The sequence below is a fragment of the Ovis canadensis genome, chromosome 24 (assembly GCF_042477335.2).
Source record: "Ovis canadensis isolate MfBH-ARS-UI-01 breed Bighorn chromosome 24, ARS-UI_OviCan_v2, whole genome shotgun sequence".
NCBI lineage: Eukaryota > Metazoa > Chordata > Mammalia > Artiodactyla > Bovidae > Ovis > Ovis canadensis.
The window spans coordinates 41760227-41778301 of NC_091268.1; the positions used below are offsets into that span (position 1 = coordinate 41760227).

General features: G+C 47.5%; 1 pseudogene; it reads right to left on the reverse strand.

The window, feature by feature from the left end:
* Positions 1-496: 496 nt before the first annotated feature.
* Positions 497-3146, reverse strand: LOC138429391 (TLC domain-containing protein 3A pseudogene; annotated as a pseudogene).
* Between the last annotated feature and the right edge of the window lie 14929 nt (positions 3147-18075).

Consider the following 18075-nt stretch of genomic DNA (forward strand, 5'->3'; position numbering starts at 1 on the left):
CATGGGATCCTGGAGGCCTTATAAAAACCAATCAATGAGTCCTGAGTCCCCTTTGGTCCCCTTCTATGGGCTTCCTATTAGTTGGTAAAATTGCAGAATACAAAATCAGTACATAAAAACCAACTGTGTTTACATACACTAGTAACAGACTATCAGAAAGAGGAATTAAGAAAACAATCCATTTATAATCGCATCAAAAAGAATGAAATACCTAGGAATAGATTTAACCAAGAAGGCAAAAGATCTGTACACTGAAAACTATAAGGCATTCATGAAAGAAACTGAAAAAGACAGAAAAATGACATTATATTTCATGTTCACAGATTAGAATAATATTGTTAAAATGTCCATACCACCAAAAATAATCTAGATTAAATGCAATCCATATCAAAATTCTAGTAGCATTTTTCACAGAAATAGAACAAACAATTCTAAAGTTTGCAAGGGATCACAAAAGACCCCAAGAGCCAATGCAGTCTTTTTTTTTTTCCACTGGAAGTTGGCATGAATGTATTTCACAAATGAGAATTAAGTTGGAAAATATTAGTGCAATTTAATCACCACAGGGGTGATTAATAAAGATATACTGACAGTAAACAAAACAGTAAAAAATTACAGCTTGTTTTTTAAACGGCACCCATTAAAGACTGAAATAGTCAAAATTTGAGACACTGTCACACATTCAGTACTTTAAAAAGTTCACAGACAACAATGAATTAAAAGGCACTTTTTAAAAAAATCTAGTTTTTCACTGCCACTTGGGAAGAAATTCCATGGTAGCAGTTTCTAAAATCCTTTCTTATTGTTAAGGAGTAATTAGTGTTGGCACCAGAGGATGCTATTTGCAAATGGTAGGTAGCAGTCAGTCCAAAAAACATATCTGGGCCAGGGCTGTCTTGCACTCCTGCTCTCCAGCCTTCTGTGGCTAAATGGTGGTAACTCAGAGAGGAACAGGCTTTGGACCACAAGCTCTGGCTTATCAGGAGGCCGTCTAGATGAGACATCTCACGGTTTGGAATACTGAAGTCCATCCTACTCCATAGGAAAAGGAGTGTCAAAGAGTGGGGTCACCCAGTGAATAGCTCAGCAGCTGTCATTTTGTGTTACCCCTGTAGTTTTTAACAAGAGCATCCTGTATGTGTGGATATGGGGGAAGCTGGGCTTGAGGGTACTTAAAAAGAGAACAGTATCTTACCTGTTGACAACAAGCTCATAAGTTTGACATTGGTCTTTCCAAGTCAGCCGGCACAGGTGCTGACCCACGGGCCTGCCTACCTACTCAGGTGCTTCAGGCTCCCATCCCTGCCTCCTACTGCACCGCGCCAGAGAGACTTCTGATTGGAAGTCAGTAGACAGGATTTTATGTTGGCACATGGATGAGAGAATGAGGCAAAGGACCAACAGGTTATTTAGTAAACAAAAAAAACTACCTACCCACAGTGATTTTCCCAGGCCAGCATTACAAAAAATTATGTAAAGAACCAAGTCATCACTTGCTTCTGCTGGCCCAGTGTATAGATACTGCCCTGAGTGGTTGGAAAGGTGGGGAGCCACCAATATTAGGACCAGGCAGGTGCCTGGCTGCTTAGCACCTTGGTACCCCTTTCTCCACACCCCCTGTTTCTACCTCCCAGAGCCCTGGAGGTAAGACCCAAGAAAGGATCCTTGGGCTTTGCATTAAAACCACCTCGCTGCCAGTGGAGCTCTGACAGGATCCAACAGTTGTTGCTAAGGGAAAGAGTGCTTTTGCAAAAGGGGCAGGTTAGAAGAGGGAGGTGATAGTGAATATCCTTTAGAAGAACTCAAATCCATCTGCTGAACAATACCCAAAAGGCTGAGGCCACCCAAGACACAATTTGCAATTTGGTCCAGGGAATACCGAGTAGGCGGCCTCACTGCCTGACTCATGGGAGCCATCAACTGTCCTTTTTGGCTGGAGGAACATCAAAGAGCCGGGCTGCCTTTTTGCACAGCAGAGAGAACCAGTAGATCTGTGGCGCGATGAGGAAGGCATTGGCCACATTGCAGTGGAAAGGAATGTGGAAGGGCACTCGGAGCAGGCTCAGTCCCTGCTGCCGGCCGTAGGACCAGTACATGAAAGGGAAGAGGAGGATCCGACACAAGAAGAAAGTGGTCAGCGTGAGGATTCCATTCACCTTGTACAGCAGCGTGTGCTGCTGCTTTAGCTGGATCAGAATTCTGCCCAGCGATACAAATGGAGTGCTCAGTTCTGCTGTGAAGATGCAGCCGACAAAGAAGTCTCCAAGCTCTCCCCTGAGCTTCTGGGCAATGGGCACAAGGACAAGCAGAATGAACACATGGTGTGTGATCATGAGGCGGTTTTTGCTTAGGAAGTTTTGAAAAATGGTGAGGGAATGTCTGCTGCTCTGGTCCCCGGCTCGATACCACTCACAGAGGTACATGGCGTAGGTGTCATAGATCATGTAGGGAATCAAAAACCAGACATACTCTCGGGCAAGCCAGTGCCTGTCGGTTATCACGTCGCTGCAGGAGCGGATGACGATGATCCCAGACCCGGTGGTCAACACAGCCTGCACTGAAGAAACCAGCCTGGTGCTGATCATCACGCAGTCGTGGTGGGTCCAGGCGGGCCGCGCGCGCCGCAGCCCCCAGGTGCAGACCCCGAAGAGCCCCGGGAAGAAGAGCGAGCCCCAGGCCAGCGGCAGCAGCATGGGTGCTCGGGCTCGGCCGCCTCGCTCGGCGCCCTCGGCGTGGCTCGGTCGGCTCCGCATGCGCGGCTCGGGGACTGGCGCGGCCCGCCCGCCCCTACTTCTACCCTCCGCCCTCCGCTCCCGTCCCGGCCCGCCGCGACTCTGGCCGCCGCCGGGCGATGGCCCGGAGCTCGCGGCGCCACTCCCCGCGTGACCAGGCCGCGGACCGCGATAGGCGCGGGCCGGCCGGGCGGGGCGGGGTCTCGCCGCCGCCGCCCCTGGGCGGGAGGCTGCCCCGGATTCCCCGGCCGGCGAGTGGGCGGCGGCGGGAGCTACTGCCCGCCGGGCCCTGAGCGCGCCGATGCTGCGTCCCCGACCCGCGGCGCGCCAGTGGCCGCCGCCCGGCCGAGCCAATGCAGTCTTGAGAAAGAACAAAGCTGGAGGCATTACACCTCCTGACTTCAGCCTATATTACAAAGCTATAATAATCAAAGCAGTATGACACTGGCATAAAAACAGACACACAAATCAATGAAACAGAATAGACAGCACAGAAATAAATCCAAAAAATATGGTCAATGAATTTACAACAACAAACCTAAGAATATACAATGAGGAAAGGAAAGTTCTTCAATTAATGGTGTTGGGAAAACTGGACAATCACATGTAAAAAAATTAGTCTTTGTTGTTTAGTGACTAAGTCGTGTCTGGCTCTTTTATGACCCCATGGACTGTAGCTCACCCATGGAAAGCTCTTCTTTCCATGGGATTTTTCAGGCAAGAATACTGGAGTTGGTTCCCATTTCTTTCTGCAGAGGATCTTCCCAACCTAGGGACTGAACCTGCATCTCCTGAATTGGCAGGTGGATTCTTTACCACTGAGCCACCAAGGAAGCCTTAATGTGCACCCTTATCTTAACATCATACACAAAAAAGATCTCAGAATGGATTGAGGCTGGAACTTAAGACCTGAAACCATAAAACTCCTGGAAGATAACACAGGTAATAAGCTCCTTGACATTGATCTTGACAATGACTTTTTGAACTTAGTACCCAAAACAAAAGTAAACAAGTGGGACTACATCAAACTAGAAAGTTTCTGCACAGCAAAGAAAACTACCAATAAAATGAAAAAGCAGGGACTTCCCTGGTGGTCCAGTGGTTAAGAATCCACCTTCCAATGCAGCGAACTTGGGTTTGATCCTTGGTCAAGGAACTAAGATCCCACATGCCGAGGAGCAACTGAGCCCACACAACCCAATTAAGACCCAACGCAGCCAAACAAACAAAATCCAAGGCTAAGAAAGAGCAAGTAGAGTGACAAACTCCACATCTGACTATGAACTTCCTGGGGCCGACCCCCAAAGGGACAGTTTATATGATGAGTTCTCTTATTCAAGGAGGAAGAAATACAGTAGTTCCTCAGAGGAGTCCGGTGTTTTCCTGGCACTCACACAAAATTACTTTTCACATGAGAATATCGCTCATGCTGGTTAATGTCAGGGATGACATCAACCGACAACATGTCAGTCATGAGTAAGGGTCTAGGCCTTGAAGGCAAACATTCTAGCCTGACTCCCTGACATTAACTGTGTGAAGTTGGGCACGTTTCTTTCCTTTTTTCTTTTTATGGCTGTGCCATGCAGCTTGCAGGATTAGTTCCCCAACCAAAGATGGAACCCTGGCCCCCCGCAGTTAAAGCACCAAGTCCTAACCACTGGGCCATCAGGGAATTCCCTTGGGCACATTTCCGATTCTCAGTTTTCGAGACCTTTGAAATAAGAATAAAGAATCTACCTCATAATGTTATTTGATCTGTTCATTTATTTCATAAATATTTGTTGAATACTAAATTCCCCGGTGACTCAGCAGCAAAGAATCCGCCTACAAGGCAGACGATGCACGAGATGTGGGTTTTTTCCCTGGGTCAGGAAGATGCCCTGGAGGAGGGCATGGCAACCCACTCCAGTCTTCTTGCCTGGAGAATCCCGTGGACAGAGAAGTCTGGCGGGCTACAGTCCATGGAGTTGCAGAGTCGGACACGACTGAAGCCACTGAGCATGAAAGCAACCATGAATTAGGCATAGTTTATAATCATGAACCAAAGAAAGTGCCAGTCACCTGTCCTGGAGGTGACTGTCTCCCAAGGGGAGACAGAGTCTAGACAAATCTACAGTGTTTGCTATTACGGAGAACAAAGTCAGATCAAAGAGCCTGTCAGCAGATCATGCCTGGCGTGTTCTGGGAACCCCAAGGAGGCCAGCATGTCTGAAGCAGAGTGCATGCCAGGGAGAGGGTGGGAGGGAGGTCGGAGAGAAAATAGGGCCAGATTCTGAGGGCAGGAGTTCCTGCCCCGGGTCAGGTGAGAGATGAGGGAGTCTGAACCAGGATGATGGGCAATGTGGAGGCCAGTTATCAACTGTTGCTTATCTTCTGAGGTAGAACCAATGGAATTTCTTAGCTTATTAGCTTTGGTGGGCGTGTGTGTGGGGGGGGTGTTGTGAGAGAGGGGATCTGACAACACCAAGATTTCTGTCGCAACTAACTGTAAGAACCAAACTGTGGTTTTCTGATACGAGAAGGCTGGGGATGGAGCAGGTTTGGGGGAGAAGATAAAGAATTCATCTGGGAACATGCTAAATTTGATACGCCTTTTAGATACCCAAGTGGAGGTTCCAAGTAAACAATTCTCTATGAGCTCCTACCAGCAAGTAAGGAGCTCCCAGAAGACACCCACACTGAAGGTGTGGATTTGGGGGTCATCAGAATATGGTTGGTATTTAAAGCCATGTCCAGATGAGCTCAGCTCACGAGTGAGTGTTAGGGCTTCCCTGGTAGCTCAGAGGTTAAAGTGTCTGCCTGCAATGCGGGAGACCAGGGTTCGATCCCTGAGTTGGGAAGATCCCCCTGGAGAAGGAAATGGCAACCCTCTCCAGTACCCTTGCCTGGAAAATCCCATGGACGGAGGAGCCTGGTGAGCTACAGTCCATGGGATCACAGAGAGTCGGACACGACTGAGTGACTTCACTTTGCATCACCAAAGCAAATCAAGAGTGAGCGTTGATGAAGAGACGACGACATGTGAGGTGGGTGTTACTCCAGTGAAGAATGGGCCACAGTGGCTCAGAGAGGTTAAGTGACTTACCTAAGATCACACAGCTGGTATGGAGTAGAATCTGCATTCACAACTAGGTCCTAGTACTGCATTCAAAATGGTCTTAGATCTTTAGTACTGCTTTAGAGTTGTCATTGTAGGCTTCTCTTTATCCAATTTGACCTGGGGCTATCATTGAGAGTGTTTAAAGGGTTTGTGTGCATGCCTGCTAAGTAGTTTCAGTTGAGTCTGACTCTGCAACCCTATGGATTGTATGTATATTTGATTTACAATGTTATGTTAGTTTCAGGTATACAGCAAAGTGACTCAGGTGTGTATATATATTCATGCAAGCTAAGTCTCTTCAGTCATGTCCAACTCTTTGTGACCCTATGGACTGTAGCCCACCAGGCTCCTCTGTCCATGGGGATTCTCCAGGCAAGAATACTGGACTGTGTTACCATGCCCTCCTCCCAGGGATCTTCCCAATCCAGGGATCAAACCTGTGTATCTTAAATCCACCTGCATTGGCAGGCAGGTTCTTTACCATGGGCACCACCTGGAAACCCTTAGAGGGTTTAACTGGTGTTTAACTGCTGCTGCTGCTGCTGCTAAGTCGCTTCAGTCGTGTCCGACTCTGTGCGACCACAGAGACAGCAGCCCACCAGGCTCCCCCGTCCCTGGGATTCTCCAGGCAAGAACACTGGAGTGGGTTGCCATTTCCTTCTCCAATGCATGAAAGTAAAAAGTGAAAGTGAAGTCACTCAGTCGTGTCCGACTCCTAGCGACCCCATGGACTGCAGCCTACCAGGCTCCTCCGTCCATGGGATTTTCCAGGCAAGAGGACTGGAGTGGGGTGCCATTGCCTTCTCCGGAGCTTTGAGAAAAGCCAGAGAATCAGTAGTCCAAGTTCGGGCCTGGAGGTCTGATGGGATTCCCACACACCAAGACAGTGAAGATCTGTGTGCTTTGCAAAGCCAGAGGTGGTAGGAATTTAAATACTAGATTTCGGAAGTTAGAGGACCTGGCTGACCAGGTATTGGCCATTAAGGCATGTTTTGGGATCCATTCCAGCCCCAGAATAAGTAATGAAGTACTCAGTACACCCATGCAGCTTTCCTCCAGTCTGGAAAATGTCACCAACGGGTGTCACCAACTGCTTGCCCTCATCCCAGCTCTAAATTGAAGGGAATGCTAAAATGATAAATGACAAATGGTAAGATGGTAAATGATAAAACAAAAATAATGCTTGTCTCTCCAGGAATGCTATAAGATTAAACAAGAAAATGTCACTGAAATTACCCAGCTTAGGTCAAGCACTGGCACAAAGCTGAATTTCTTCTCCTGCCTCGGCCATTAAGAATCTCAGCAGAGATCCCTCAGAAGCCATAAGACTTCCAAGGGTCCCCTCTTGCCTCTGCCCCAGGCACTTGTTCAGTTTGACACATCCCACCTAGGAAGTGGTTTTCAGAGTTCCATAGACCCTGGGGTTCAGAAGTGGTGCTTTGGGGCTTGTCACCCTAGCCTGATTTGTCATCTGCCTTCCACCCCGCAGATCCCTTCTCTGCCCTGCTCTCTACCCTGGAGGCTCCTTTGCTCTCTGGCTCCCACTTGGGTTCAGTTAAAGTTAGGACAGCCTGGAGATCAAAGGGAAAGAAGAGAGGACATTTCTGGCCCGCTCTAGTCACACTTCTGACTTTATCTCCCTGCTCATGTCTATAGGATCTGTGAGGTGATCTCCTGTGATATTGTGATTCGAAATAAGAAATATATATTTAACCTTTGTCTCATTTCTGGCACAGAACTCCCCCAAACCACACACACACACACTGGAATTGATGATCAGAATTTTATCCCCTCCTGTGTCTCCACCTTTCACTGGGGTTCAGCAACACTATTTCTTCCCTTAAATCTTGGAATTAGTAACAGTTTCCCTTTATTGTTAGCCTCTAGGGGCTTCAACATTCTTTGTAGGTTCCTTTAATCATACCTATAACTCTACCAGGAGTCCCTATATTAAAGCCTCTGGAATTGTGCTGTCCTATACAATAATCACTACAATTTAAATTGCAATAATTAAAATTAAATACAATTTGGGACTTCCCTGGTGGTCCAGTGGTTAAGAATCTACCTTGCAAGGAAGGGACACTGGTTCGATCCCTAGTGGGGGAACTAAAATCCCACATGCCTTGGAGCAACTAAGCCTGAGAGCCACAACTAGAGAGTCCTCACTACACAACAAAAGACACCATATGAAGCAAGGAAGATCCTGTGTGGTGCAACTAAGACCTGATGCAGCCAAATAAAATAAATTAATTAATTAAAAAAAAAAGCCACTGGCCCAAGCTATCCCTCCATTAACCCCCATGGAGTCATTCTGGCTACTCCTTCAGGAAACTCCAGAAGGCCCCACATTCCTGCTACTGATGAGTTTACACCCAGATAGCAACTGGAGAATGGAATGGAAACCCACTCCAGTATTCTCACCCAGAAAATTTCATGGACAGAGGAGGCTGGTGGGCTACAGTCCACAGGGTCACAAAGAGTCAGACATGACTGTAGCAACTTAGCAGCAGCAGCATTATTATCACCACCAAGGCAATTTCAAGAACAATCAGAAGACAAACCTCCAGTGGGCTTCAGGTAGGTGTTACATGTCCTGCTTCCTTGTAAATCTCAGAATAGCTGGTGGCTGTAGAGCCACAGGTAACCTGCTGTAACTGAGTAGGACCCTATGGGCCTTCGTAGGATTTCTCCCTGCCTCCTGCCTATCCTCTGCCTGCCTCTTTACTGTAGAAAAACGTCAGCCTCCGAGGTCTTCCCGGAGTTCCACAGAATAAATTTAATCAGAGAAATGAGAAAATGCAGAAGCAAAGGAAAATAGTCAAACAAGACAACATAATAGTAGTTTAGGCATTAAACAAAGTCAAGGACCTTTAGTTCCCTTTCTTATCAAGGGCTACAGATAATTCTTGGATCTATTTTGCAGATACTTTCTATTTGCAGAAATCCCCTCCGGGTGGAAGAAGTTCACTGTATATTGCCCACAAGCATGTAGACCCCAGACAGGTTGGAACCAGAAGGTTGATGATGCTGACTTCAGTTACCTCACTGCAAACCAATCAGAAGAATGACCACACGCTGATCATGGGCCCCACAACCCTCTTTTCAACATGTAGCTGCTTCCTCTTTCCCCTATACAATCTCCAAGCAAAAACTCGGGGAGTGGGGAGTTGGTTCTTTGGGACATGAGTTCACCTTCTCCCTAGGATTGCTGGCTTCCTCAATAAAGGTGTCTTTCCTTACGTAGCACTTGTCTCGTATTGGACTCTTGAGCAGTGAGCAGCCAAAACTGAGTTCAGTAACAAGCCTGTGGCCATGACACTCAAGGACTGGCTCCTTCCACTGCGCCTGTTTCCCCACGCCTGCCTCTAGCCCACATGGCATGGGTGCCCATGAACACAGAGAATGGGGGCTTTCTGCTGGCCTCTGTGGAGAACTCTGGGGACATTTGTAGAAAACCAAAAGCTGCCCTCTACTGTCTCAGCTGCCACTGATCTGGGGGCACAAGGTGGGGCTGGGCTGGGGTGCCACATAGTGTAACCAGAGAGCCTGCCTGGGGCTCTGATCAGAATGCAGTAACAGGGGCTGGACATACCTACTTTTTACATTAAAAATTTTTTTTTATTTTTTAAAATATTTATTTATTTGGCTGCATCGAGTCAAAGTGAACAAGGATGGGATCTTTCATTGCAGCACCTAGGCTTCTCTAGTTGAGGCACTTGGGATCTAATGTGTTCAGGTTCAGTAGTTGTAATACATGGACTTGGTTGTCTCTCCGCATGTGGGATCTTAGTTCCCCAACCAGGGATTGAACCCACATCTCCTACGTCTCCTGTGTTGCAAGCGGATTCTTTACCCACTGAACCATCTGGGAAGCCCTCCAGTCCTATCTAAAGAACTAAAAACAAGTCTTGAAAGCATCAAACTGTTTTCAAGGCACTATGACCCCCCCCACCACTTCCAAATTTCTTAGCCAAATAATAAAATTGGTTTTTAATTAATTAGTTAATTAATTTTGGTTGCACTTGGTGTTCGTTGCTGCATGTGGGCTTTCTCAAGCTGTGGTGCATGGGCTCAGCTGTCCCCCAGGTCTGTGGAATCTTCTCTGACCAGGAATCAAACCTGTGTCCTCTCCATTGACAGGCGGATTCCTGGGACCACCAGGGAAGTCCCAACATAACTGTTTTTGAGAACAAAGTTCAAAATATTTAGAGGAGGTTGCCACCTATGTTTGAGTGATGAGGTCAGAAAATCCTCTCCCCAAAAGTAACTATAAATCTGGGCAAAACAGACAAAACAGTCACTTCGGAGCTCTGAAACTGACCAAACACATGTCCCAATCTAAGAAGGAATTGACTTGAAAACTGCTCAACTTTTAGTTAGAACTGGGGGAGGCTGTTCTTGTGTTCTTGCTTGAGGCTGCTTCATCTCACCTCATCCCAGCTGCCAAGGTGGGACAGTGTTGAGGACCAGCAGGTTCACTGATGAAGGGGGCTCATTGGATTTAGAGATGCAGACAGTGCCCACACCAAGCAATGTTTCTGGTAGAAGTAGCCAAATTGGGGGTGTGAAAGTGAGAAGAGCTGATGCTTTTACTAGCCTGATGCTGTGGTTGAGGCTGAGGCACGCATACTCCTAGTTGAGGCTGTGTGCATTTGCAGTGGAGGGCAGGGGGGCCCACTCCATCCTTCCACGCTTGGCTAACCCTGGGGCCACATGAGCAGAGAAGCTTCAAAAGGGCTCAGTGGAAAGTAAAGCTGGGGCCAACTTGAAAACAGCTTGAACTTTGTACTCTCCTACCCACACACAGATCTTTTTTGGCAGAGAACAGAATTCTCACTGATTCGAGGTAACTGCGTACAGCCTCCATTCAATAAGTGGCTGACCATTAAGTGACACCGACACAGAGGTCTTCCTAGGAACCCAAGCTTAAAAATAAAAACATCAGTTGGTTAAAAAACAAAACACGAAAAGACAGGGTAGAGACCATGGCCACACACCATGAAGGAGGCAGATTTCACAGATACTGCCTACCAGGCTAATTATTAAACAAACAAACAAACCATGACAACAACAACCTTTAGGGGGCATCAGTCCAAACTCAGTGGGAAAAAAAAATGTAATAGACCAAGACTTTGAAGTACCTATTATAAATATGTTCAAAGAACTAACAAAGAAAAGTGTGACAACAAAACAAAGACTCAAAGCATGACAATGAATCAAAAATAGATCATCTTGAGAAGGGGGAGAAATCATGGATTTTTTTCAAAGGAAAGAAGTTCTGATACCTGCTACAACATGGATGAAACTTCAAAACAGTATGCTAAGTGGAGTAAGTCAGACACCAAAGGGCAAATTCAGAGAAACAGAAAAAATGGAGACTACAAGGGATTGGAGGGAGAGAGGAATGGGGAGTTTTTTGTTTAGTTACGGTACAGAGTGTCTGTTAGGATGATGAAAAATTTCTGAAGGACTTCCCTGGCAGTTCTGTGGTTAGGAATCTGCCTGCCAACATGGGAGACAAAGCTTTGATCCCTGGTGTGGGAAGATTCCACTTGTCATGGAGCAACGAAGCCCAGAAGCCACAACTACCAAAGCTTGAGCGCCCTAGAGTTCATGCTCCGAAACAAGAGAAGCCACCACAATGAGAAGTTCGAGCACCACAAGCAGAGAAAGCCCACACATACAGCAACGAAGACTCAGCACAGCCAAAAATAAATAAATACATAATTTTTAATAAAAATAAAAATAAAAATAGGCCATAAAGTGGGTCAGATCTCTCACCAAAAATCCTGGCTAAACTTCAGAATCACACAGACCTGGGTTCTATCACTCTATCATTTTCAGATTCTTCAACATGGGGCAGGTCAGTTTTCCTCACCTCTCTGAGCCTCATTTTTCTCATCAGCAAGATGGGGAAAATATGTAGTTAACTAGTAGGTTGTTGGGAAGATGAAACATAATACTCCTAACTTATTTAGATACTTAAGAAATGTCAGAAATTCCCTGGTGGTCCAGCAGTTGGGACCCTGTGCTAGCACTGCTGAGGGCCTGGGTTCAATCCCTGATCTGGGAACTAAGATCCCACAAGCTGCATGGCATGACCACAAAAGAAAAGGAAAAGGAAAACAGAGATGTCAAATGATTTCCTCTTCTCTTATCAAATAGAGACGGGTTTAGAGTAAGAAGTCTGAGTCAGATAAGAGGCCTTTAGGACAAAGGGCAAAAGCCCACATCGTGTCCAAGTGACCATGGAGAGCTTGAAATAGAGAAATGTGCCCAAAACAGGGAGCCACAGGGCCAGACGCCACAGAGTTGAGTGGGGCAGAGACATGCAGGGTAGTGGGTGGAGAACAGGAAAGTGAGAGCAAGGACGATAGCATCAGAACAGGAAGACCAGATGCTGCCCAAGCAAATCTCAGACAGCATCAGCATCTGCAGCTAGATTTTACACACTTGTCATATGCAGGGTTTACACAGGGAAAGTGTTAGTTGCTCAGTTGTGTCCAATTCTTTGCAACCCCACGGACTGCAACCCGCCAGGCTCCTCTGCGCATGGGATTAACCTGGTAAGGATACTGGAGTGGGTTGCCATTTCTTCCTCCAGTGGATCTTCCCAACCCAGGGATGGAAGCCGGGTCTCCTACGCTGCAGGCACTACACCATCGGAGGCCCCAGGGCAGCTGTGGCTTACACAAGGAGGTAGGCCTGACCTACAGGGCAGGCTGGGCCAGACAAGCCTCCTGGAGAATGGGGGTAGTGTCGGCCCCCAGCCAGCCAACTGGAGATGTGAGCTGGGACTTTCCCCCTGAAGGAGGCTGGTGGTGGTCTGGGAAGTGGTGAGCCTACCACAGTGAAAGTGTATCATTGAACTTGGGGAATAGTCAAAAAGGACCAGCAGCAGCCCAGCCTCTGTGGGGAGTTCAGAAATAGCTACTGACATTGTCCATTACCCACCCTGGGATCATGCGCAAAACGTACCCGCTCCGACTCCATGAACTGCAGCCCACCAGGCCCCTCTGTCCATGGGATTTTCCAGGCAAGAATACTGGAGTGGGTTGCCATTTCCTCCGCTGGGGATCTTCCCAAAACAGGGATCAAATCTGTGTCTCTGTGTCTCTGTGTCTCCTGCATTGACAGGCAAATTCTTTACCACTGAACCACCTGGGAAGCCCTCCGTGTGTAAAACATCTGCTACTAAATCCACTCTTGAGGGAATTCCCTGGCAGTTCAGGGGTTAGGACTTTGCACTTTCACTGCTGAGGACACAAGTTCAATCCTGGTCAGGGAACTAAGATCCCGAAAGCTTCTGGATATGGCCAAAAACCAACCAACCCACCCTTGAGAGGAATTCCTCTTGGGTCTCAGCATCAGGAAGAGATGGGCATCTCCAGGGCTCTAGCTTGGTTGTGGCTGGGAGCAGAGTGGAAGGCAGGCTGCCAGGTTCAGGCCTCCCCACTGCCTAGGAGCCTGGGGTCCAGTGACTGTGCAATGAGGCGTCAAGCCAGCCAGGAGGGTCTAGAATGGAGGGCACGTGTGTCAAAGGTATGAATATACCACACCTCCTCAGGCTTTGTGGATTCTGACTCTTCATTAATCTTAACCCCTTTTGGGGCTCCTTCTCAGACCTCATCTCCCTCAGGACCCCACCAGAGGCCCAGGGCAAAGTGTGATACCCTGGAGTATCCAGACTCCCCTCCCCGAATCCTGCTACTCTTCCAGAAAACAGCCTGCCAAAGGCAAGAGGCTGCATTTCAGAGGGGCAGGTGTGCGATGCAGTAATGACACCTGCAACTTTGACCTTGAACTCTACTGTAAATCTGCCCCTGGCTCAATGATACCCTCAGGAGTTAGAATGAAACGACCCCTCAGCCCTGCCTCCTTGGAAGATGCTTGGCCTTCCCAGGTGGCCCAATGGTAAAGAACCTGGCAAGCTATAGTCCATGGGGTCACTAAGAGCCAGACAGAACTGAGCAACTGAACAACAAAGCCCTGCTCATACTCTAATCTTGTCAGAGACCTCACCTGTGAACCATATGTTATAAATTCCATCATTAAATTCTGCCGGGTTGGGGCACATACTTTTTAGAGGCAGAATCCCAGTGTGTCCCCCTTCGTCTGGCAAAGTAATAAAGCTCTCCTTTTCTATTCCACCCAAAACTCTGTCTCTGAGATTTGATTTAGCACTAGGGTAGAGAGGCTGAACTTTTGGTAATGGAGCCTGGAGCCTGGAGCCTGGAGCTGAGGGAGGCAGCAGGGAAGAGACACGTGGAGGTAGAAGGGCTGGTTCAGGCCAGGCCATAGGAAACCCATCAGCTTCAAGTTTTCAAACTTGATCTTGAGGGCAATGGGGAGCCTTGAAAAGTTCCAGTGAGGGGCTTCCCTGGTGGCTCAGTGGTAAAGAATCCACCTGCCAATGCTGGAGATGCAGGTTCAATCCTTGGGCCGGGAAGATCCTTCACGCTGCAGAGCAATTAAGCCCGTGCGCCACAACCACTGAACCTGTGCCCTCAAGCCCGTGTACCCCAACTACTGAAGCCCGACTGTCCTAGAGCCTGCGCTCCACACCAAGAGAAACCACAGCCATGAGAAGCCTTCGCACCTCAACTAGAGAGCAGCCCCCTACTCACCACAACTAGAGAAACACCTGCACAGCAATGAAGACCCAGCACAGCCATAAACAGATAAAAACCAATTCCATTTATGTAACATAGAAAAGATGTAAGTACTTAAAAAAAAAAAAAAGTTTCAGTGAAAGACAAGGTTCCTCACTTCTGTCTTCCTCTTCCAAACCCATAACCCAAATCGAATCATAGGGGAAATTTCAGACAAGTCCAAATTTTAGGAATTTGACCATAAACCACACCAGCATTCCTCAAACTGGTCAAGGTCAGTGAAAACAAATCGGAGGAGCAGTCAGAACAGAGAAAGCTAAGGAGACATGACAGCTAAATGTACCGCGGTGTTCCAGACAGGATTCTGAAACAGAAGGGGGATGTTACGGAAAGTTAGTAAAACACAAATAAAAGTTTAACCCATCCACACAAGGTAGTAATATAGTAATCTATCCACACAGTGGAATGTTACCCAACAATAAAGGAGAATAAATAAAGGAGAATAAAGTACTATTACACGTTACATCGATGAATCTTAAAAACATGCCAAGTACAAGAAGCACACACAGAAAACACATTAGACCACATATGGGATGATTCCATTTGTGTGAAATGCCCAGAACAGGCCAACCTCCAGAGACAGGAAGTAGGTTAGAGGAAGGCAGGGGCTGGAGGGTGAGTGGGGATGGGGAGAAATGGGGGAGAAACCACTGCTGGGTGGGGTTTTAGACAAAATTCTAAAATGAGGTTGTAACAATGCTTTCGCAACCCTGCGAATGCACTAAACAAATGGTACTTTAAGTGGGTGGATTCTATTGCAATAAAGCTATTTAAAAATAGTAATGTCAAAAACAAAACAAAATAGTAACATTGGTTCATGGGTTAACAAATGTGCCACTGAAAGATGTTCACAATAGGGGAAACTGGGTGTATGCTCTGTACTATTTTTGTAAATCTACAAAACAATTGTAAGATACAAAAAGCTTATTTATATAAAAATTATACAGTGATTTACCTGGCCCTTCAGTGGTTAAGAATCTGTCTGCTAATGCAGGGGACAATGCAGGTTTGATTCCTAGTTTGGGAAAATTCCACATGCTTCAGAGCAACCGAGACCCCACAACTTTTGAGCCTGTGCTCTGGAGCCCATGAAACACAACCCCTGAAGCCTGAGCGCCCTGGAGCCCATGCTCTGCAACAAGAGAAGCCCGTGCACCGTAAGGAAGAGTAGCCCCACTGAGACCAGAGAAAGCCCATACACAACAACAAAGAGCCAGTACAGCCAAAAATAAATAAAAATTAAAAACAGGGGAAAAAATAAAAGACTGCACCTCCAATGCAGTGAACGTGAGTTCGATCCCTGGTCAGGGAACTAAGGTCCCACATGCTGTGTGGGGTGTGGCAAAAAAATATTATATATTCACATGTAAAAATTATGTATATGTATACACACACACATATATATACACATACAGTTTGTTTGGTTTAAGGCAAGGGAGTTAAGCGTTGATAGGGGCTTGAAACAGGGACATGGCCAATGAAGAATTGAGTGAGGTTTAAGACGGGGAGAGACATTCAGCTGGATGGAGTGCTAGTTTCCTACTGAGGCTAACAAATGACCTCAAACTTAACACAGCACAATTTTATTAGTTCTAGCAGTGGTCAAAAGTCCCAAGTGGTTTCACTAGGCCAAAACCCACAGTGGAGCTGCGTTTCTTTGTTCCAGCATCTACAGGTACCCGCATTCCTTGGTATCTAGCCCCATCTTCCAACTGCAAAGCCAGCAGCAGGTGTAAAATCTTCACCTCCCGCTCACTTTGACCCTCCTCAGTTCCATTCACTCAATAGGACCCATGGGAACATACTGGGCCCGCCTCACTAACCCAGGACACATCAACGTGATCATGTTTGCAAGCTCCCTTTTGCCAGACAGCCGTGCATTTACAACTTCTGAGGCTTAGGATGTGGCCATTGTGGAGGACTATTAATCTGCCCACACCTGTTGTCCTCAGGGATGTAAACACAGAGGGGATGTGTCTGTGTCCACCCAAAGCTGAGGAGCTAGGATGCCTGCAGGATATCTGGGGGAACTTCCCCTTGGCTTCCATCTATTCACCAAACACTACGCACCTCTGATGAGTCAGTCACTGGGGATATAAACGTGAATACTGTATTTCATTGGTTCTAAAACATCTGTTTTTTCACTTTGGAACATATCTGAAATCAGGATGCAGCTTTGATTTGAGTCAATGACATCTTACAACTGCAACAAGCAGGGTTTTCTTTCTAACACATGAAGACATCTTACAACTGAAGGTATCTTGAAGTCAGTGAAATCCAGGTCTGGACAAAGCACTAGAGTAGGCTCCACTGCTATAGACATTATTATAGAAGGTAGCTGCCTCACTAGAGAATCAAGTATCCCCACCCAGCCCCTCCACCCTTTCCTGGTTCTCAGCCTGCCTCCTTCCGCCCCAGGATGCCCATTGCCCCATGGCTCTGCTGCTCAACTCTTGGCTAACTGACGCCACCAGAACCATAGCCACACCCACGTTCAGCTCTAACACATGAACTGGTCCGTGAACCGGGCCCTCTCCCAGGTGTAACCTCGAGTTGGGCCCTGTGGTTTTCCACCTGGATGCACATGGGAAACACCTGGAAAACACTTGGGAGTTTTTCAAAGACCCAGGCCATCCCTAGACCAAATCATTCATAATGTCTGAGGAGTGAGGTCACAGTTCCCCATAGACTCCAACAGAGAGCCAGGTGGAGAACTAATTGGTGTGAGTAAGGAGAGGCCTGAGGCAGCACCAGTGGGAGGTGGAAAGTGTTAGGTCCAGACTACACAATGACACCTATCGGTCTTCCTCCCAATCCTCCCCAGACGCACTCTGAATGGAAAGGACCAGCCCAGTTCTTGCAGTTTCCTAAAGGAACTAAACTCAGTCAAATATATTGTAGGAGCCCAGGAAATGTAAGCTGCACAGACTCCAAGGCCAGCCAGAAAAGGCCTGGTGCCAAGAAAGGCCTTCGAAGGGAGTCCACTGGGTCGGGGACGGTCCTCTGATTCACTGTGTAACCTCCAGCGAGACACTGCCCATCTCTGGGCCTGTGCAGACTGGCCCAGGTGGCCTTGAAAGTCCTTTAGGTGCCAACATTGAGTTTAGACTTTACCTCAGAGACCATTTCTATCTGCTTCTAAGAAGTCTGAGACAGCGGGGAGCAAGCCAGTAAGCATCAGCCTTTCTGCTCACTCCCAACAGATGTCTCAGCCCATCCAAGCCTCAAGATTCCACTTCTGGGGCTCTATCCTATATTGGTTACAAGGCAGAAGCCAAAGACCTAAGAACAGCAAAATGGGAACCCTCAGGGGATTCTGAAGAACAGCATGTGAGTGGAGAGATTTTTCAGCTGAGAACAAAGTCCGGATTGGGAGGCCACAGGACACCTCACAGGCCCGGCCCTGCCCCAAGGAACGGGAAACAAAGGTGAGGTGGTTCGAGGGACCAGAGAGAAACTCCCAAGGAGGAAATTCACGAGAGGAAACGCTAAGGGCAAGAACAAGTCCAAAGGGACCTGGAAGAGGTTCCCAGCTCCACCTTCTGGCCATCAGCACAGCCAAGGCCCCTAA